The sequence below is a fragment of the Anopheles ziemanni genome, assembly GCF_943734765.1.
Source record: "Anopheles ziemanni chromosome X unlocalized genomic scaffold, idAnoZiCoDA_A2_x.2 X_unloc_120, whole genome shotgun sequence".
In the NCBI taxonomy this organism is placed as follows: Eukaryota; Metazoa; Arthropoda; class Insecta; order Diptera; family Culicidae; genus Anopheles; species Anopheles ziemanni.
This window is the reverse complement of record NW_026689731.1, coordinates 7501-31444: the sequence shown is the minus strand read 5'-3', so window position 1 is coordinate 31444 and position 23944 is coordinate 7501. Positions and strand designations below refer to the sequence as shown.

Here is a 23944-nt window from a genome sequence, read left to right as displayed (position 1 = left end):
TCAGGGAATCCCGGTTGGTTTCTTTTCCTCCCCTTATTAATATGCTTAAATTCAGGGGGTTGTCACACATGAACTGAGGCTTATGTACCTTGCGGTTGTTATCGTCACATCTGGCTTGCGACTACTTTGTTTCAATGTCCAATATGTACCGTTGGACTCGGTTAACGGGCTGTTAGCCCGCGTGTGGTTTAACTCACTGATACCTTCCATTGCCCATACGCTAGTTTGTTTGTGTTCCTTTGGTCAACTTCCATACTTGAATCATTTGTGCTACCGCTGCTGCTTCGACGCTACTTTGACATCTTCGCTTCTATTTAAATAAATAAATAAGCTGAAGCTAGACATCAGTAAACACCACCACAGACACCACAAGCACGCCTTCTCCTCGTACTTCCGCCTCACGCGGGAACACGGACGCTCTAAATACTTCGAATTCCAATGCCAGTATATTGTAAACCACGGGTTCTTTAATGCTAGCGGGTCGTCGCGACCCTAGTTAACATCATGGTGCACGTCTCGTGACGGGTGTCACGGCGTAGTTAAATGTATGCGATACATTTCTCAAATATAAGCGCTCAGTCATCTGTACATCATGGTAGGTTCCCACGACGTGCAATATGCGTTCAACTTATCAATGTTCATGTGTCCTGCAGTTCACATTATGACGCGCAGTTAGCTGCGGTCTTCATCGATCCATGAGCCGAGTGATCCACTGCCGAGGGTGACTAACTTGCGTAAGCCGCCGCTGTGCGCGTATACCCGTTCCCCGTAGGGAGGAGCAAGCCGCCGCTTAGAGACGAAGCATAAAGTGTCCTCATTCCACATAGGGCAAGCTGGATGAATCCATTTTACCCAGGACGGCCGAAGCGGCGTGGACCAGGGGAGAACTGAACCTTATACTTCACACCACAGTAAGTCTACGTGTCCTCTTCCACATAGGGCAAGCTAGAACTAACTATCTTACCCAGGACTGCCGAAGCAGCGTGGACCAGGGGAGGAACACACTTTTCATGGAAACGTAAGGCATCCATGACTGCCATAACGTAAGCCGCCGCTGTGCGCGTATACCCGTTCCCCGTAGGGAGGAGCAAGCCGCCGCTTAGAGACGAAGCATAAAGTGTCCTCATTCCACATAGGGCAAGCTGGATGAATCCATTTTACCCAGGACGGCCGAAGCGGCGTGGACCAGGGGAGAACTGAACTTTATACTTCACACCACAGTAAGTCTACGTGTCCTCTTCCACATAGGGCAAGCTAGAACTAACTATCTTACCCAGGACTGCCGAAGCAGCGTGGACCAGGGGAGGAACACACTTTTCATAGAAACGTAAGGCATCCATGACTGCCATAGTGCGTAAGCCGCCGCTGTGCGCGTAAACCCGTTCCCCGTAGGGAGGAGTCAAGCCGCCGCTTAGAGACGAAGTATGAAGTGTCCTCTTCCACATAGGGCAAGCTAGAATGAACTATCTTACCCAGGACCGCCGAAGCAGCGTGGACCAGGGGAGAACTGAACTTTATACTTCACACCACAGTATTGAGTAATGTGCCCTCTTCCACATAGGGCAAGCTGGAATGTTCCATTTTACCCAGGACGGCCGAAGCGGCGTGGACCAGTGGAGGACTACACAATCATGAGGTTTGATATCGACTTGTGTGTTTCAATAGGATACCGATGGTATGGTTTGAACCGATTTGATTTAGCCATTCTGAAGTCATCACTTGGTTGAAGCGCTGAACTAGGGAGGCATCGTTTACATATATATTGGTTTTCGCATGCTCTACTAGGTTAATGTCATGAGGTTGGCTATCGAGCATGCCCAAGTGATGACTTGATTGTGTGCTTGCTTGAATTCTTCACATTTCATACCATCGGTTAGTTGTCGAATCATTCCTCGATCATAACCTTCGTTCTTGGTTCATGTATGCTCTCTTCCACATAGGGCAAGCTAGAATTAACTATCTTACCCAGGACCGCCGAAGCAGCGTGGACCAGGGGAGAACTATACTTTGTCTTGTATGCCCTCTTCCACATAGGGCAAGCTAGAACTAACTATCTTACCCAGGACCGCCGAAGCAGCGTGGACCAGTGGAGGACTATACTTTGTTCATAACACCACAGTATTGAGTAATGTGCCCTCTTCCACATAGGGCAAGCTAGAATGAACTATCTTACCCAGGACCGCCGGAGCAGTGTGGACCAGTGGAGGACTACACAATCATGAGGTTTGATATCGACTTGTGTGTTTCAATAGGGTACCGATGGTATGTTTTGAACCGATTTGATTTAGCCATTCTGAAGTCATCACTTGGTTGAAGCGCTGAACTAGGGAGGGGCATCGTTTACATATATATTGGTTTTCGCATGCTCTACTAGGTTAATGTCATAGGGTTGGCTATCGAGCATGCCCAAGTGATGACTTGATTGTGTGCTTGCTTGAATTCTTCACATTTCATACCATCGGTTAGTTGTCGAATCATTCCTCGATCATAACCTTCGTTCTTGGTTCATGTATGCTCTCTTCCACATAGGGCAAGCTAGAATTAACTATCTTACCCAGGACCGCCGAAGCAGCGTGGACCAGGGGAGAACTATACTTTGTCTTGTATGCCCTCTTCCACATAGGGCAAGCTAGAATGAACTATCTTACCCAGGACCGCCGGAGCAGCGTGGACCAGTGGAGGACTATACTTTGTTCATTACACCACAGTATTAAGTATGGTGTCCTCTTCCACATAGGGCAAGCTAGAATTAACTATCTTACCCAGGACCGCCGAAGCAGTGTGGACCAGGGGAGGACTATACTTTATACTTCACACACTAGCCAAATTGAAGTCATCACTTGGTTGAAGCACTGAACTAGGGCGAGTCTATCGTTTACTTTGCATTGGGATAATACGCTGCATGCTCTCTTAGGTTAATGTCATGTGATTGGCTATAGAGCATGCCCAAGTGATGACTTTGTTTCAAGCTCAACAGGTAGGGTATTGAGTCCTCTTCCACATAGGGCAAGCTAGAATTAACTATCTTACCCAGGACCGCCGGAGCAGCGTGGACCAGGGGAGAACTATACTTTGTCTTGTATGCCCTCTTCCACATAGGGCAAGCTAGAATTAACTATCTTACCCAGGACTGCAAAGCAGCGTGGACCAGTGGAGGACTATACTTTGTTCATTACACCACAGTATTAAGTATGGTGTCCTCTTCCACATAGGGCAAGCTAGAACTAACTATCTTACCCAGGACCGCCGAAGCAGTGTGGACCAGGGGAGGACTATACTTTATACTTCACACACTAGCCATACTGAAGTCATCACTTGGTTGAAGCACTGAACTAGGGCGAGTCTATCGTTTACTTTGCATTGGGATAATACGCTGCATGCTCTCTTAGGTTAATGTCATGTGATTGGCTATAGAGCATGCCCAAGTGATGACTTTGTTTCAAGCTCAACAGGTAGGGTATTGAGTCCTCTTCCACATAGGGCAAGCTAGAATTAACTATCTTACCCAGGACCGCCGGAGCAGCGTGGACCAGGGGAGAACTATACTTTGTCTTGTATGCCCTCTTCCACATAGGGCAAGCTAGAACTAACTATCTTACCCAGGACTGCAAAGCAGCGTGGACCAGTGGAGGACTATACTTTGTTCATTACACCACAGTATTAAGTATGGTGTCCTCTTCCACATAGGGCAAGCTAGAACTAACTATCTTACCCAGGACCGCCGAAGCAGTGTGGACCAGGGGAGGACTATACTTTATACTTCACACACTAGCCATACTGAAGTCATCACTTGGTTGAAGCGCTGAACTACGGCGGGGTAATCGTTTACAGGTTATAATCATATAGCTGCATGCTCATTAGTAGATAATGGAATATTGTATGGCAATATGAGCATGCCCAAGTGATGACTTTGTTTCAAGCTCAACAGGTAGGGTATTGAGTCCTCTTCCACATAGGGCAAGCTAGAATGAACTATCTTACCCAGGACCGCCGGAGCAGCGTGGACCAGTGGAGGACTCTATACTTTATACTTCACACCACAGTATTGAGTACGACTTGCATAAAGCCCCTAATGAGAACCACGAGGGCTCTCTCAATGTAGAACCACGAGGGCTCTAGTACCGATTCTCTCGGTACGGCTTGGTCCGTGTTCCTTTATGCATGTACTCGCAGAAAGTCTCAACCCGGAGGTCTTGACTTTGATTGTCATAGTTGGACTACGACGGGGCATCCGACCATTGCTGATCGAACACCCCTGATTCACCATCTTTCGGGTAGGCGGTACGCGTACCTCCGGACGCGGAAGTCTCAACCCGGAGGTCTTGACTTTGATTGTCATAGTTGGACTACGACGGGGCATCCGACCATTGCTGATCGAACACCCCTGATTCACCATCTTTCGGGTAGGCGGTACGCGTACCTCCGGACGCGGAAGTCTCAACCCGGAGGTCTTGACTTTGTATTGTCATAGTTGGACTACGACGGGGTATCCGACTCATCGAATACCCCAGAAGCACACCATCTTTCGGGTAGGCGGTACGCGTACCTCCGGACGCGGAAAGTCTCAACCCGGAGGTCTTGACTTTGATTGTCATAGTTGGACTACGACGGGGTATCCGACTCATCGAATACCCCAGAAGCACACCATCTTTCGGGTAGGCGGTACGCGTACCTCCGGACGCGGAAAGTCTCAACCCGGAGGTCTTGACTTTGGTTGTCATAGTTGGACTATGACGGGGCATCCGACCATTGCTGATCGAACACCCCTGTTACACCATCTTTCGGATAGGCGGTGCGCGACACCACCGACGCGGAAAGTCTCAACCCGGAGGTCTTGACTTTGTATTGTTGGATAGTCCTCTTCCACTATAGGGCAAGCTGGAAATATTCCATTTTACCCAGGACTGCCGAGGCAGCGTGGACCAGGGGAGAACTTCACGGAATCTTCAGGCATCCATGATTGCCATAGTGCGTAAGCCGCCGCTGTGCGCGTCAACTCGTTCCCCGTGAGGAGGAGTCTAGCCGCCGCTAAAAGACGAAGCATTAAGTGTCCTCATTCCACTATAGGGCAAGCTAGAATTAACTATCTTACCCAGGACCGCCGAAGCAGCGTGGACCAGGCGAGGACTATACTTTATACTTCACACCACAGTATTGAGTACGACTTGCATAAAGCCCCTAATGAGAACCACGAGGGCTCTCTCAATGTAGAACCACGAGGGCTCTAGTACCGATTCTCTCGGTACGGCTTGGTCCGTGTTCCTTTATGCTTGTACTCGCGGAAAGTCTCAACCCGGAGGTCTTGACTTTGATTGTCATAGTTGGACTACGACGGGGCATCCGACCATTGCTGACCGAACACCCCTGATTCATCATCTTTCGGATAGGAGGTGCGCCCACCTCCGACGCGGAAGTCTCAACCCGGAGGTCTTGACTTTGTATTGTCATAGTTGGACTACGACGGGGTATCCGACTCATCGAATACCCCAGAAGCTCACCATCTTTCGGGTAGGCGGTACGCGTACCTCCGGACGCGGAAAGTCTCAACCCGGAGGTCTTGACTTTGGTTGTCATAGTTGGACTACGACGGGGTATCCGACCATTGCTGATCGAACACCCCTGATTCACCATCTTTCGGGTAGGCGGTACGCGTACCTCCGGACGCGGAAAGTCTCAACCCGGAGGTTCGGACTTAGAGTTTTTCCCATTTAAAAGTTTTTCTCTTAGCCATACTGAAGTCATCACTTGGCGAACGATTGAACTAGGGCGGGTTAATCGTTTATAGGTATCATGTGGTTTGCATGCTCTCTTAGGTTAATGTCATGTGGTTGGCTATCGAGCATGTCCAAGTGATGACTTTGTTCCACGCTTGCTTGATTTCTTCATGATTCCCTGTTATATAGTGTATTCATTCGAGAACAGGGAATCTTTGGTTTTGCTCAACAGGTATTGGATGTCAACTTGGTATCTAGATCGCATTAAGTCTCAACCCGCAGGTTCGGACTTCTGTTTATTTGTCCAATGTATGTATAAGGCAACTTGTGCCTAAGTCTCAACCCGCAGGTTCGGACTTGTGTATTTGTTCGAAGTTATATATAAGGCAACTTGTGCCTAAGTCTCAACCCGCAGGTTCGGACTTGTGTATTTGTTCGAAGTTATATATAAGGCAACTTGTGCCTAAGTCTCAACCCGCAGGTTCGGACTTCATAGTGTTTCGTCAATGTTCATATGGCAACTTGTGCCGAAGTCTCAACCCGCAGGTTCGGACTTCTAACGTGTTTCGTCAACTATCATATGGCAACTTGTGCCTAAGTCTCAACCCGCAGGTTCGGACTTGTGTATTTGTTCGAAGTTTTATATAAGGCAACTTGTGCCTAAGTCTCAACCCGCAGGTTCGGACTTCTATAGTGTTTCGTCAATTATCATATGGCAACTTGTGCCGAAGTCTCAACCCGCAGGTTCGGACTTCTATAGTGTTTCGTCAATTATCATATGGCAACTTGTGCCGAAGTCTCAACCCGCAGGTTCGGACTTCTATAGTGTTTCGTCAATTATCATATGGCAACTTGTGCCGAAGTCTCAACCCGCAGGTTCGGACTTCTGGAAGGATCACTTGGCCACTAATGATCCTTCCGCAGGTTCACCTACGGAAACCTTGTTACGACTTTTACTTCCTCTAAATCATCAAGTTCGGTCAACTTCGATAAAGCAGACGCGGTTCACGAGGATCCAGCGAACGATCATCTCCAAAGACCTCACTAAATAATCCATAGGTAGTAGCGACGGGCGGTGTGTACAAAGGGCAGGGACGTATTCAACGCTGGCTGATGACCAGCACTTACTAGAAGTTCCGAGTTCATATGGACCATTGCAATCCATAATCCCTACTAAGTGAGTATTTGAGTGATTTCCCGTTCCTCTCGGAATAGGAGACACGCTGCTACCCACATTGTAGCACGCGTGTAGCCCAGAACATCTAAGGGCATCACGGACCTGTTATCGCTCGATCTCATTTTGCTAAACACAAATTGTCCTGCTAAGCAGCGTACCGTAAGTGCACTTGCGCACACGAACAGCGAAGGTGTCAGGTCATACTCCACCGAAAGGTCCTAACCCGTTCCAATCGGCATCGACGCATTAACGCTGACTGCGTTCTAGTTAGCATATGTGAGTCACGTTCGTTATCGGAATTAACCAGACAAATCAATCCACGAACTAAGAACGGCCATGCACCACTACCCTTAAATTTGAGAAAGAGCTATTAATCTGTCTCACCTCCATAAGTTCGGACCTGGTAAGTTTTCCCGTGTTGAGTCAAATTGAACCGCAAGCTCCATTTCATTGTGGTGCCCTTCCGTCAATTCCTTTAAGTTTCAACTTTGCAACCATACTTCCCCCGGAACCTGACTTTGGTTTCCCGGAAGCTACTGAGAGCACCTGGTTGTAGCGTCTCCCAATTGCTAGTTGGCATCGTTTACGGTTAGAACTAGGGCGGTATCTAATCGCCTTCGATCCTCTAACTTTCGTTCTTGATTAAAGAAAGCATCCTTGACAAATGCCTTCGCTTTAGTTAGTCTTACGACGGTCTACGAATTTCACCTCTCGCGCCGTAATACTAGTGTCCCCAACTACTTCTGTTAATCATTACCTCCGGTCTGAGTACAAACCAATGAAAGATTAGACCAAGGTCGTATTCCATTATTCCATGCAAGATTATTCTAGGGCGTTTGGGCACCCTGCTTTAAGCACTCTAATTTGTTCAAGGTAAACGTGAGCGGTCGAGCTCTATGTTACACTTGCACCCGTTGAAGGGCACACCATGACACAGACTTGGTGCCCTACCACACCATTGAGTCGCAACCAGATTCCGACTTGGCCCACCGACCACGGGTTGACCGGGTCGGCGGAGCCGGACTGTGTTGGACAAGTATCAACTTCGAACGTTTTAACCGCAACAATTTTAATATACGCTAGTGGAGCTGGAATTACCGCGGCTGCTGGCACCAGACTTGCCCTCCACTTGATCCTCGTAGAAGGATTTATGCTCTACTCATTCCAATTATGAAACATCATTAAAGAGTTTCATATTGTTATTTCTCGTCACTACCTCCCCGTCCCGGGATTGGGTAATTTACGCGCCTGCTGCCTTCCTTGGATGTGGTAGCCATTTCTCAGGCTCCCTCTCCGGAATCGAACCCTGATTCCCCGTTACCCGTTGCAACCATGGTAGTCCTCTATACTACCATCCATAGTTGATAGGGCAGATATTTGCGAGATCTGTCGTCGGTGCGAGACCATACGATCAGCATCATTATCCAGACTTCAACTCAATGACACGGAGAACCCGCGATTGGTTTGACTAATAAGTGCACCAGTTCCCGCGAGGGTCCTGGCATGTTGCATGTATTAGCTCTAGATTTTCCACAGTTATCCAAGTAACTAGGTTGATGATCTCGTAAATTATAGCTGTTATACTGAGCCTTATGCGGTTTCACATTAAATCTGTTTGTACTTAGACATGCATGGCTTAACCTTTGAGACGAGCGTATATTACTGGTAGGATCAACCAGAATTCCGACTTTGCGTTCGAATGTTCATTGTCCCATTGCACCCGGAGGAGCAAACACCACGTTCTATATGTTGTCAAGTCCGGTAGCACACGGGAGGCGAGCCCCCGTGCGAACCTCATTGCCCTCGTATCACACACACCCGATGCACCGGACAGGCACTTGAGCGGCATTCGACTCCGCTAAGCGCTCGTGCGCCCGATTGTGCATGCGCTGACGGGGCCTTCATACCCCTACCACAGCGACCTTATGCCAAACTTCCATGAATACTTAGGTGAGCTGACAAGGGCCTTCATTTCCCTACCATCAACTAAAGGACACGCTAGGCGCGTCCGATCATTGCAACTGCGGGGCTTTCATACCCCAATCACCACAGTACGCAATTCACCAGAGTTTAATCACAACCCCCCCGGACATGGCACACTATTAACTTGCAACAAAACTTAGTGTGTGCCGGGCACATCGGTTCCACAAAATCATTCCCGATGTACCCCAATTGGGGTTGTGAACGCATCCATGGTCCTCTGACACACCCAACCAAGCGTGGATACTACATACCTCAAACACCCAGTACACTAACAGACAAATCAATATATGGTTGCTTTCCCCCAGACATTTGCCAATCACTTGGCACCCGGACGGGAACTCGCTCCTGATTGCGCCATTGCCACCCATTTGCCAAGAGCGAGTTCTGTATGTAGATTTCATTTGGAAAGACAACCGTGTACTGGATATTCTATCCGACGATTACAGATGACGAGTACGAGACTCGACTACACTCACGGATAATACATTTTGGGTCGAGATTGCTTTCGGGGTTTTCGATTGGTCTTGCGCTTGTAAACGTATAACTTTGACTTGTGGTAACCTCGGTATGTTAGTCGATCACGTGGTTGTGAACTGGGTAAGGGTGGGCAATCTGTTCACTTGCACTCTGGGTAGGAATATGGTGAGCGCTATAGGTTAAAGATCATGGTATGGTTCCATCGTGATGACTTTCGCTAGATAGTAGTATGTTTGGATAGTTATAACGTTTTTGGCCATTTGTTCATAGTGTTCGGTCCATTGAGGAATTCGATTGGTCTTTGCTTCACACACGTGGTCGATCACTTGGATGTGAACTAGGGTGAGATTAAGGTGTTCACTAGTGCTCTTCGGTTTTGGATCAGTAATGAGCACTTGATTGGTTTCGCATAATATGTATCCATAGTGATGACTCTTTCCAGCTTAAGATTTCGTTACCAGTTTCGAATCCTCCCCACGTTCTCTTTTACTTGGTTAGGTTTTCGAGTGTAGATTTGAAAGCAATCTCATGTATGTATCCCATCTGATATAAGCCACTGACAGTTCATGTCACCTCGTTCAACTCTCGCTGGGTCACAGAAGTATGTTACTGCGCCCATTATCCCTACTCGGATAGGTTCGGTTCGTTCGTTTTATACTACGGTGAGTAAACTCAATTTGTGCATCGCATAGCCATGGAAAGCAAGCTTTCGCGGGCCTCTTCGACTGTTTTGATACGAGCTGTGCCCGTGATGCTTGTCATCCCAGGATACTAGACCCCTTTGGACGACCGCATGACCATCAGAAAGTAAATTCCACGTTCGGTTTATTTGCTACTTCCACCGTTCTAGTACTATGGGGTTGGAACCCCTAACATAAAGTATCTATGTAGAACCACGAGGGCTCTCAATGTAGAACCACAAGGGCTCTAGTACCGATTCTCTCGGTACGCTTGGTCCGTGTTCCTTTATGTTTGTACTCTTGTGTGTATAAAATTCATGTTCGATTTGGGATATTTGCTACTTTCACCTGTGCGCTGTGTATAACTACGGAGAAACTCAATTTGTGCATCGCATAGCCATGGAAAGCAAGCTTTCGCGGGCCTCTTCGACTGTTTTGATACGAGACTGTGCCCGTGATGCTTGTCATCCCAGGATACTAGACCCCTTTGGACGACCGCATGACCAACAGAATGTAAATTCCAGTTCGTTTTTGGATATTTGCTACTGTCACCGTTTGAGTACTATGGGGCTTGAACCCCTAACATAAAGTCTTTGTGTAGAACCACGAGGGCTCTATAGTACCGATTCTCTCGGCACGCTTGGTCCGTGTTCCTTTATGTTCGTACTCTTGTGTGTATAATATTCATGTTCGGTTTGGGATATTTGCTACTGTCACCGTTTGAGTACTATGGGGCTTGAACCCCTAACATAAAGTCTTTGTGTAGAACCACGAGGGCTCTATAGTACCGATTCTCTCGGCACGCTTGGTCCGTGTTCCTTTATGTTCGTACTCTTGTGTGTATAATATTCATGTTCGGTTTGGGATATTTGCTACTTTCACCTGGGTCCCGTTCTTCATACAAGTCTGCCTTGCTAATGTGGTAACTTTATAGTGTAGTTCTGACATCCCAATTTTGGGACTTAGCCGATTTTTCATGAATTTCCATATGACCCATAGGGTCCCTTTCTTCATACAAGCTTGCCTAGGGCGATCGGTCAAAACTTGTCTTACTATTCGATTGGTCTTCGCAGTTTCACCCTAGGCAATTCGCCTAGGTCTGTCTTCTTGAGGAGGCCAAAACCCGAAATAAGGAGGTCTGGCCGACCCTGAAACCTCCCCTGTCTTAACTACACTAACCCGATTTTTCAGGGTCCTCAGCGCCATACAACTTTGCCTAGGTCACTTATACTCTTGACTTAGGCCATCTGACTTGGTCCGTGTTTCTTCCTAGGGTTCACCTAGGTACTTTGCCTTGCTTGATGTGGTAACTTTTTAGTGTAGTTCTGACATCCCAATTTTGGGACTTAGCCGATTTTTCATGAATTTCCATATGACCCTAAGGGTCCCTTTCTTCATACAAGCTTGCCTAGGGCGATCGGTCAAAACTTGTCTTACTATTCGATTGGTCTTCGCAGTTTCACCCTAGGCAATTCGCCTAGGTCTGTCTTCTTGAGGAGGCCAAAACCCGAAATAAGGAGGTCCAGCCGACCCTGAAACCTCCCCTGTCTTAACTACACTAACCCGATTTTTCAGGGTCCTCAGCGCCATACAACTTTGCCTAGGTCACTTATACTCTTGACTTAGGCCATCTGACTTGGTCCGTGTTTCTTCCTAGGGTTCACCTAGGTACTTTGCCTTGCTTGATGTGGTAACTTTATAGTGTAGTTCTGACATCCCAATTTTGGGACTTAGCCGATTTTTCATGAATTTCCATATGACCCTAAGGGTCCCTTTCTTCATACAAGCTTGCCTAGGGCGATCGGTCAAAACTTGTCTTACTATTCGATTGGTCTTCGCACTTTCACCCTAGGCAGTTTGCCTAGGTCTGTCTTCTTGAGGAGGTCAAAACCCAAAATAAGGAGGTTCAGCCGACCCAAAAACCTCCCCTGTCTGAACTACACTAACCCGATTTTTCAGGGTCCTCAGCGCCATACAACTTTGCCTAGGTCACATGTACTCTTGACTTAGGCCATCTGACTTGGTCCGTGTTTCTTCTTAGGGTTCACCTAGGTACTTTGCCTTGCTTGATGTGGTAACTTTTTAGTGTAGTTCAGACATCCCAATTTTGGGACTAAGCCGATTTTTCATGGATTTTCCATATGACCCATAGGGTCCCTTTCTTCATACAAGCTTGCCTAGGGCGATCGGTCAAAACTTGTCTTACTATTCGATTGGTCTTCGCACTTTCACCCTAGGCAGTTTGCCTAGGTGTAGCTTCTTGAGGAGGTCAAAACCCAAAATAAGGAGGTTCAGCCGACCCAAAAACCTCCCCTGTCTAAACTACACTAACCAGATTTTTCAGGGTCCTCACCGTCATACAACTTTGCCTAGGTCACTTGTTCTCTTGACTTAGGCCATCTGACTTGGTCCGTGTTTCTTGCTAGGGTTCACCTAGGTACTTTGCCTTGCTTGATGTGGTAACTTTTTAGTGTAGTTCAGACATCCCAATTTTGGGACTTAGCCGATTTTTCATGTATTTCCATATGACCCATAGGGTCCCTTTCTTCATACAAGCTTGCCTAGGGCGATCGGTCAAAACTTGTCTTACTATTCGATTGGTCTTCGCACTTTCACCCTAGGCAGTTTGCCTAGGTGTAGCTTCTTGAGGAGGTCAAAACCCAAAATAAGGAGGTTCAGCCGACCCAAAAACCTCCCCTGTCTGAACTACACTAACCCGATTTTTCAGGGTCCTCAGCGCCATACAACTTTGCCTAGGTCACTTGTACTCTTGACTTAGGCCATCTGACTTGGTCCGTGTTTCTTCTTAGGGTTCACCTAGGTACTTTGCCTTGCTTGATGTGGTAACTTTTTAGTGTAGTTCAGACATCCCAATTTTGGGACTTAGCCGATTTTTCATGTATTTCCATATGACCCATAGGGTCCCTTTCTTCATACAAGCTTGCCTAGGGCGATCGGTCAAAACTTGTCTTACTATTCGATTGGTCTTCGCACTTTCACCCTAGGCAGTTTGCCTAGGTGTAGCTTCTTGAGGAGGTCAAAACCCAAAATAAGGAGGTTCAGCCGACCCAAAAACCTCCCCTGTCTAAACTACACTAACCAGATTTTTCAGGGTCCTCACCGTCATACAACTTTGCCTAGGTCACTTGCACTCTTGACTTAGGCCATCTGACTTGGTCCGTGTTTCTTCCTAGGGTTCACCTAGGTACTTTGCCTTGCTTGATGTGGTAACTTTTTAGTGTAGTTCTGACATCCCAATTTTGGGACTTAGCCGATTTTTCATGTATTTCCATATGACCCTTAGGGTCCCTTTCTTCATACAAGCTTGCCTAGGGCGATCGGTCAAAACTTGTCTTACTATTCGATTGGTCTTCGCACTTTCACCCTAGGCAGTTTGCCTAGGTGTAGCTTCTTGATGAGGCCAAAACCCAAAATAAGGGGGTTCGGCCGACCCAAAAACCTACCCTGTCTAAACTACACTAACCAGATTTTTCAGGGTCCTCAGCGCCATACAACTTTGCCTAGGTCACTTGTTCTCTTGACTTAGGCCATCTGACTTGGTCCGTGTTTCTTCCTAGGGTTCACCTAGGTACTTTGCCTTGCTTGGTGTGGTAACTTTTTAGTGTAGTTCTGACATCCTCATTTTGGGACTTAGCCGATTTTTCGTAAAATGCCATATGACCCATATGGGTCCTTTCCTTCATATAAGTTTGCCTTGCTTGGTGTGGTAACATTTGAGTGTAGTTCTGACATCATCATTTTGGGACTTAGCCGATTTTTCGTCAAATACCATATGACCCATATGGGTCCTTTCCTTCATATAAGTTTGCCTTGCTTGGTGTGGTAACATTTGAGTGTAGTTCTGACATCATCATTTTGGGACTTAGCCGATTTTTCGTAAAATACCATATGACCCATCAGGGTCCTTTGCTTTATATAAGTTTGCCTTGCTTGGTGTGGTAACACATGAGTGTAGTTCTGACATCCCCATTTTGGGACTTAGCCGATTTTTCGTAAAATACCATATGACCCATCAGGGTCCTTTGCTTCATATAAGTTTGCCTTGCTTGGTGTGGTAACATTTGAGTGTAGTTCTGACATCCCCATTTTGGGACTTAGCCGATTTTTCGTAAAATACCATATGACCCATCAGGGTCCTTTGCTTCATATAAGTTTGCCTTGCTTGGTGTGGTAACATTTGAGTGTAGTTCTGACATCCCCATTTTGGGACTTAGCCGATTTTTCGATCCATACCATATGACCCATCAGGGTCCTTTGCTTCATATAAGTTTGCCTTGCTTGGTGTGGTAACATTTGAGTGTAGTTCTGACATCCCCATTTTGGGACTTAGCCGATTTTTCGATCAATACCATATGACCCATCAGGGTCCTTTGCTTCATATAAGTTTGCCTTGCTTGATGTGGTAACACATGAGTGTAGTTCTGACATCCCCATTTTGGGACTTAGCCGATTTTTCGTAAAATACCATATGACCCATTAGGGTCCTTTGCTTCATATAAGTTTGCCTTGCTTGGTGTGGTAACACATGAGTGTAGTTCTGACATCCCCATTTTGGGACTTAGCCGATTTTTCGTAAAATACCATATGACCCATCAGGGTCCTTTGCTTCATATAAGTTTGCCTTGCTTGGTGTGGTAACATTTGAGTGTAGTTCTGACATCCCCATTTTGGGACTTAGCCGATTTTTCGTAAAATACCATATGACCCGTCAGGGTCCTTTCCTTCATATAAGTTTGCCTTGCTTGGTGTGGTAACATTTGAGTGTAGTTCTGACATCATCATTTTGGGACTTAGCCGATTTTTCGTAAAATACCATATGACCCATCAGGGTCCTTTGCTTCATATAAGTTTGCCTTGCTTGGTGTGGTAACACATGAGTGTAGTTCTGACATCGTCATTTTGGGACTTAGCCGATTTTTCGTAAAATACCATATGACCCATCAGGGTCTTTTGCTTCATATAAGTTTGCCTTGCTTGGTGTGGTAACACATGAGTGTAGTTCTGACATCATCATTTTGGGACTTAGCCGATTTTTCGATCAATTCCATATGACCCATCAGGGTCCTTTTTCTTCATATAAGTTTCCCAAGACTTAGTGTTTTTTACCTTTGGACACCAATATCACCCTTACGGGTATCTTTGATCTTCGCACCATGTATTGACCAAATGTAGGTCTTGCTATGCCAAACTTATAATTGTTCTACACCAAGTCTCTATCTTGAACCATTAAGGCTCTAACTTGCACCAATTGCTTGGTACTCTTGGTCCGTGTTTCATCGCATACTGACTTCTTGACTTAGTGCTTTTTACCTTTGGACACCAATATCACCCTTACGGGTTTCTTTGATCTTCTCACTTTGTATTGACCAAATGTAGGTCTTGCCATGCCAAACATATAATTGTTCTACACCAAGTCTCTATCTCGTACCGCCAGCTCGGTACATTCGATCAACCTGCCCTTAAGGCACCCGGGACTTAGCCATTTTTTCACATTTTTCATGATTTTGAGGCAACTTTTCTCGACTTTGTCACCTTATATCACCAAGATCCTTTCCCTTTAGCGCTTCACTCTGTTCGTATGATATTTAGCGCTGACTATCACCTTTCTATCGCTGAGCTTAACTTCTTATTCGGTGCCATAGAGCCAGAGATATTTGGTGTATGCTGTTATAAGGGAAGTTTGTCACTTTTTCAAAGGCCCACTTTGGGACGCCCATATCTCACCTTCAGGTATCTTCGATCTTCTTGTCGTCTATGGACGAAACTTAGGTCTTGTATTGGCCAACTTATAAATGTTCTACGGCCAAGCCGTATCTCTTACCGCCAGCCCGGTATTCATGGACTTAGTCGGATTTTCGCCTCTCGTGGTAACAATTTCTGACTTTGACTCACAATAACACCCGAACGGTCACATGCTAGCGCTTTGCTTGGTAGGAATTATAGTTAGCGCTACCTTTTCTCTTTCCATCGATACCTTGTTCGTTCCATTCCATGCCATACAGCCGAAGTTATGATGTTTCCCGTTTTCCATATCATGTGGAGCTTATGCTCTGGGAAAACCATCTAACACCTGTACCACCCTTTTGGGTACCACCGATCTCAACACTATGTTCGGGCCAAATATAGGTTATAACATGCCGAACTTATAATTGTTCTACACCAAGTCTCTATCTCTTACCGCCTGCTCGGTATTTTACTCGTAAGTCCAAATTTCACAACTTGTACTTTTTGGCCCAATGTACTCGAGTTTCAATTTTGGTAACATTTTTCGACTTTGTCGCTTAATAACTTCCAAATCATGCTAGTTAGCGCTTTGCTTTCTTCTAGTCGTATCTAGCGCTGGGTGTTACCTTTCCAAAACACATCCTAGCTTTACAATCCATGCCATACAGCCGGAGCTACATGGTGCACAAGTCAAATCCATTTTAGCCATGTTTCATTTTTGCCAATTTTTGACCACTCGTATCACCCTTCCAGAGTGGTCCGATCTTCTCGCTGTCTATGGACGACTTTTAGGTCTCGTAGAGGCAAACTTATAAGTATTCTACGTCAACCCGCTATCTCTTACCGCCTGCTCGGTATTCTTGGTCTTGTCCGATTTTTGGCCATTTTGGTATTATTTTTCGACTTTGTCGCTTAATAACTCAGTTTTGCTCAACACTTAGCGCTTCGGTTGTTTGGGATTATAGTTAGCGCTCGGTTCAACCTTTCCAACACTGACCTTAGCTTGTCAATCCGTTCCATACAGCCTGAGTTATTCGCGATACCGTGTTTCAACCCATTTCTCAAGTCTCGTTTTGGTATAACTTTGAACCAGCCATATCACCCTGATGGGTACCTCCGATCTTCTCGCTCTATATTGGCCAAAGTTAGGTCTTGTGGTAACGTACTTATGATTGTTCTACGCCGTGTTCGTAGCTCTTATCGTTCGCCCGCTATTTTCGATCATAAGGTGAATTTTCGCCTCTAAACCACCATTTTTCACCTTTGCCCTCTAATATGACCGACTTGCTCAACACCTAGCGCTTCGCTTGGTAGGACACATAGCTAGCGCTCGTCAAGACCTTTCCAACGCATATCCAAGCTTTCCGATCCGAGCCATACAGCCTGAGCTATAGGCGATACCGTTTTTCCCATTTTCTTGGTCACACGCACTTTAGGGTACCCCTTTTTGCCTTTGACCCTTAATACCTCCTCCGGGTCACTAGTAGGCGCTCAGCTTGGTAGGAAACATAGCTAGAGCAGGCCTTCACCTTTCCAAAACTGCCTCAAGTGTACCGATCCGACATCTAGAACCAAAGTTATGGTCATTCCTATCATGCTCTACTTTCATGGTCAACCTCCACCAAGCACACCTAGGTTGGACCAACTTTCACCAACTCATCTCGAACCCCAAATTTGCTTCGACCTACTAGGTTTCCCTAGTAAAGTGGTCAAAACATCCATTACAACACGACTGGTCTTTCTGGTGGTCGACCTAGGCGACTTTGTTCGACGACCACCACCCCATGGAACTAAAAGACGTCCCTTGATACGGACCACCGATACATTTTCCGGCCTGTCTAAACTACACTCATCGAAATTTTTTTGGGTCCCCACCGTCATACAAGTTTCCCTAGGTCAAGTTTTTCTTCCGGATCGGCCGCGGACCTCACTTTTCATTATCTAGGGAGGCCATAGGGCCCCAAAAGGGGTTTTTTAAAATTTTCGACACTTTCGACTTTGGTCGGATTTTTTCCGATTTTGGTCCGACCTAGGGACTTGGTGGTCCAAGGAGCCTCGGGACCAAACTTTTTTCTCAGGGGTCCCTACCTCCATACAACTTTGCCTAGGTAAATTTTTTGTTCCAAATCGACCGCGGATTTCACTTTTCAATATCTGGGGCTCGTGTAGAGTCCGAATATGAGGTTTTCTCATTTTTCGACATTTTCGACTTTTTTCGACTTTTTTCGGGTTTTTCGACCTAGGGGTCCGCCGAACAAATTTTGGGTCAAAAATTTTTATTGAACTAGTCGAAAGTACGCAAAAAGATAAGACTTTTTGCCGAAGACACCATGCCCCGGAACCGACTCCTTCCCCTTCAAAATAGGGGACAAACGTGATTTTTGAAACTTTTCCTTAGGGAGCCCAAGACTTAGAAAATTTTCAAATTCTCGATTTTTCGATTGCGAGCTAGCGCTTTGCGGTCTTCGGCAATGTTGTAGATCTCGACGAGATAAAACTTTTTGGTCAAGGGACATTTTGCCCTCCGACCCCTCCTTCCCCCCGCAAATCGCCCCCCAAAGTGCAATTTTTGCATTTTCACCTCTTTGCATGCACTGTTCGGCCCAAATGGCCACTTTCTATGGGTCTGAGCGCTTTGCGGTCTTCGGCAAACTTTTGGAGCGTACCAAGCCCTAATTATAATTGTTCTACACCAACTTCGTACCTCTTCATCCCTGGCCGCTATTCGCGTACCAAGGTAATTTTTGTTCATTTTATCAACATTTTTCATCTTTGACTGTTTATATCGGCCTTGCCATGAACCGATAGCGCTTCGCTGTGTTCTAACGTAAGTTAGTACTACTCAATACCTTTCCAAATCATGTCTTAGATTGTCATTTGCTTGCTTACAGCCGGAGCTATGAGCGATACCGTAAAAAGTACCGAAACTTGGAAAAATCCTTGGATCGCCCATATCCCCCCTTTGGGGACCAGATATCGAAAAAAGTTCTTATTCAAAAAGTTGCGCCTTAACGTGTTCTAGTTATGCCTAGAACATTTCACTTCGCTAGCTGGCCTGCAACTTAGCCGTAATTGGGATTTTAGGGTGTTCATGGAGGGCCCATTTCCTGCGACTTGGTATCTTTTGGGCCCTATGTTTCTCTAATATCTCCACAAGTTTTCCAGATAGCTTTCTCATACTTTCAGGGTGCCTAGAGCACCTCAAGACCTTTCCAACGCTATGCCGTTTGCCTCGCTCGGACATCTACAGCCGAAGTTATTCGAGGTACACGGTACCTTACCCTGTTTTCTCAGTACTTGGTCGAAAATTTCGATCAGCCATATGACCGACTTGGACAACCCTGAGCGGGTTGGCCCCATATAACTAAACTTTTGTCTCTTGTAGGCAAACTTATAAATGTTCTACGTCAACTCGCTATCTCGTACCGCCTTGACGGTATACTTGGTCCAAGGGCCATTTCCAGCGACTTGGTCGCAATTTCGCTCTAAGTTTCGCTAATACCTTCGTCCGTGGACATGGTGATTTTTTGTTCGTATTTTTCCTTGATAGTCCCACTCAAGACTATTCCATACCAGAGCCAAGCGTCCCGCTAAGTGCCATACAGCCTGAGCAGTAATTCATGAAAGGTACCTCTACCAGTTTTTGCCATACTTGGGTACAAACTTTGTATCGCCCATATCTCCACTTTGGAGGCCAGCCAGCACCTTTGCCCCATATATTTTTTTCTTGGTCATACCATGCACCAAATATAATTGTTCTACGCCAACTTGCTATCTCTTCTGCAACTTGCCGTTATTCTTGGTCCAATTCCCATTTCATTCGTTTTTGGACCCATTTTGCTATATGTTTCACTAATAGCTTCGGCCATGGACAAGCTGATATTCTGTTTGTATTTTTGCTTGATAGTCCCACTCAAGACCATTCCAAAACACACCGCAACTTGTCGCTCGGTGGCAAACTGACCGAGTTATAATTCATGAAAGATACCTCAACTTGGTACACCATGTGGTCGGCCCAAACCATATACCGACCAAACGACCGACTTGGAGCACCCTGACCGGGTTGCCCCCATATAATGAAAGTTGCGTCTCTACACGCCCAACTTATGAATATTCTACGCCAAGTCGCTATCTCTTACCGGTAAGCCGGTATTCACCTTCCAAGGGTGATTTTGGTCAAGCGCCATTTCCTGCGACTTGGTCCCCGAATTGGACCATCATCACCTAATATCTCCGTGGTCTTTCAACTCAGCCTCATGAAACTTTCAGGGTAGATAGGTCTCCCCAAGACCTTTCCAACGGTGAGCCGTTTGCCTCGCTCGGCCATCTACAGCCGAAGTTATTAATGGTACTTGGTACCTTACCCTGTTTTTTCCATACTTGTTCGTACTTGGGTACAAACTTTGGATCGCCCATATCTCCACTTTGGAGGCCAGCCAGCACCTTGGCCCCATATACTTTTTTGTTGGTGATACCATGCACCAAATATAATTGTTCTACGCAAGCTTGCTATCTCTTCTCCAACTTGCGGTTATTTTTGACTCAAGTCCCATTTCCATAGTTTTTGGTACCAATTTGCTCTATGTTTCGCTAATAACTTCGCCCAAGGACTTTGTGATTTTTTGTTCGCATTTTTCCTAAATAGTCCCACTCAAGACTATTCCAAATCACACCTTAGCTTGTCGCTCAGTGCCATACAGCCAGAGTTTTAATTCATGAAAGGTACATCACCTTGGTACACCACGTGGTCGGTCCAAACCATCAACCAACCATATGACCGACTTCGAGTCGAGCTAGCGGCTAGGCTCAATATAATGAAATGCGTGTCTTGATGCGGGCTACTGACGGTCTGAACAATGTAGCTCGCTAGCTCGTCTCTAAACTTGTGTTTTGGTCGAATATTGGGTGTTCATGTACCACTTCGGGTAACATGGACTTTGGTGCAACTTTACCACTTGTGCACTTAATAACTTCCCGGTCATTCAAGTCTTTGCCTTCATACTTTCAGGGTAGTTAGGTCTCGTCGAGACCTTTCCATACATATGCCAAACTCATCGATCGGACATCTATAGCCCGAGTTATTCGCGGTACACCGTACCTTACCCTGTTTTTTCCTCAATTGGGTACAAACCTTGGAACACCCATATCGCCCCTTTAGAGACTAGCTGGCACGTTGGCCTCATATAATGATAAGTGCACCTCAACTAGGGCTACTGACGGTCAGAACATTTCAACTTGCTAGCTCGGGCCCACACTTGTGTTTTTCTCGAATATATGGTTCAAGTGTGCCACTTTGGGCACTTTTGGACATTTTGTCCCCACACAACTTTCTTGCCTTGGTAGATAGGGTCTTGTGATCTTGGGCAAAAAGATGCACCAAGATAAAGTCTAACTTTCGTTCTTGTACCGCAAAGCGCTATCTCAAACACCCGAGGAGATAGAAAGTGATTATGTTCGGTATATCGGTCTTCCATGGCCTACTATGGTAAACCCCTGCAGGTATGCAACCGAAGGTGCTTGGTACATGTATTTGGTGCAATATCGGTGCAAAGTAGGTGTTTCCTTGATCGGGCTATAACTTTCTTGGTTGATGTTGGATTGCTTTGCGGTCTTCGGGGGATAGTTAGGGAACATGTTGGCCAACATTTCCTTATTCCTCAGCCTGGCCGTACCTCTTACCGTCTAGGCGGTATACATGCTCTAAGTTGGAACTTGTGTTCCTTTGGGTAACTTCTCTGACTTTGACGCTTAATAACTTTCGTTCATATGCAGTCTAAGCTCTGCAACTCTCAGGAAAGCTAGTACTACTCATTTCCTTTCCATATCAGTCTTTGGCTTGTCGATCCGATGTCTACAGCCTTACTTATTCACGTTCCCTGTGAAGGTAGGTTTTTGCCCATTTTCCAGTTCATGTGGTAACATTCCCAGACTTTGCCGGCTTTCTCTTCATGTGGTAACTTGCTTGCTCATGTGGTAACTTGGAAGTGTATTTCTGACAGACCCAATCTGGGACTTAGCCGATTTTTCTCTGCATATTATATGGATCCATCACTAGGCCATCTTGCTTGCTCATGTGGTAACTTGGAAGTGTATTTCTGACAGACCCAATCTGGGACTTAGCCGATTTTTCTCTTCATATCATATGGATCCATCACTAGGCCATCTTGCTTGCTTGTGTGGTAACTTGATAGTGTATGTCTGACAGACCCAATCTGGGACTTAGCCGATTTTTCTCTTCATATCATATGGATCCATCACTAGGCCATCTTGCTTGCTTGTGTGGTAACTTGGAAGTGTATTTCTGACAGACCCAATCTGGGACTTAGCCGATTTTTCTCTTCATATTATATGGATCCTGGACTTAGCCGATTTTTCTCTTCATATCATATGGATCCATCACTAGGCCATCTTGCTTGCTTGTGTGGTAACTTGGAAGTGTATTTCTGACAGACCCAATCTGGGACTTAGCCGATTTTTCTCTTCATATTATATGGATCCTGGACTTAGCCGATTTTTCTCTTCATATCATATGGATCCATCACTAGGCCATCTTGCTTGCTTGTGTGGTAACTTGGAAGTGTATTTCTGACAGACCCAATCTGGGACTTAGCCGATTTTTCTCTTCATATCATATGGATCCATCACTAGGCCATCTTGCTTGCTTGTGTGGTAACTTGGAAGTGTATTTCTGACAGACCCAATCTGGGACTTAGCCGATTTTTCTCTTCATATTATATGGATCCTGGACTTAGCCTGTTATTAGGTTATTATATATGGATCCTGGACTTAGCCGATTATTAGGTTATTATATATGGATCCTGGACTTAGCCGATTTTTCTCTTCATATAATATGGATCCGGGACTTAGCCGATTATTAGGTTATTATATATGGATCCTGGACTTAGCCGATATTTCTCTTCATATAATATGGATCCGGGACTTAGCCAATTTTTCTCTTCATATAATATGGATCCGGGACTTAGCCGATTTTTCTCTTCATATAATATGGATCCGGGACTTAGCCAATTTTTCTCTTCATGTGGTAACGTATGCCAATCGCTCACAAGTCATGGGATAAGGGTACTTGTGTTCTTCCATCTTCTAAGTCCCGCACGGGGACATCGTGATCGCCCCAAGTCCGGAATAGCGCCAAGTCAAGCCCCACGGTGGCCGTGCAGGACCTGTTAGCGGCGGCCCCACTGACAGCACTAATCCGGACTTAGAAATTATATCTTTCTAATCGAACACCACACACGCAACACCACCATACCACCATCTCCTTGCAAGTACCTAAGTACCCGCAACTCCATGGTGAAGGCAATGTCACTCCATCACCAACCTCTTTGCACTGCAAGCACTTGCGTACCCACAACACTCCGAAGAAGGCAACGGCGCGCGATGCTCGACTCCACACACCACACCACACCACACCACCGATGGCCAGCCAGCCAGCCAGCCCAGCTAAGGACTAACCAACCAACCAACCACCAATGGCCTAGGCCAGCCAGATCCCACCTTCAAGTCCAAGCACAGCCAAGTGCAAGTACCGCCAAGTGTTCACCAACCAACCAACACACCAGGTCAGTTGGCCGGTACCCACCTTCAAGTGCCATTACCCTCGGGTGCAAGCTCAATCAAGTGTTAACCAACCAACCCGGCCAAGGCAGCCAACAGGCCGGCACCCTACAGCACCGATCCGCCATTACCACCTCAACCGTTGACCATGCAAGTGGCCTCGGACAACAGGTGACACCCGAAGTACATCCGAAGAACGTATATCAAGTGTTTGCTCACCAAGTCCTCAACCAACCCCAAGTACCCGGAGGTACCCAGAGTGTTGGATCCGCCAACCACTACCAGCACTCCAAGTCCTCGCGAACCCAAAGTGTTTGCCCGGTAGGGCCATTAGACCACAACGCTTGCTAACCATGCAAGTGGCCTCGGACAACAGGTGACACCCGAAGTACACCCGGAGAGTGTATATCAAGTGTTTGTTCACCAAGTCCTCAACCAACCCCAAGTACCCGGAGGTACCCAGAGTGTTGGATCCGCAAACCCGTCCCGGCACTCCAAGTCCTTGCGAACCCAAAGTGTTTGCCCGGTAGGGCCATTGTATCACAACGCTTGCGACCATGCAAGTGGCCTCGAACAAGGTGACAGGGGTATCT

At 46.3% G+C, this 23944-nt stretch overlaps 1 non-coding gene across 1 annotated transcript; it reads right to left on the bottom strand.

The window, feature by feature from the left end:
• Nucleotides 1-569: 569 nt before the first annotated feature.
• LOC131291667 (5.8S ribosomal RNA) lies at nt 570-724 on the bottom strand. Its single transcript, XR_009189441.1, has one exon. It is a non-coding gene; the product is annotated as a 5.8S ribosomal RNA (ribosomal RNA).
• Nucleotides 725-23944: the final 23220 nt, after the last annotated feature.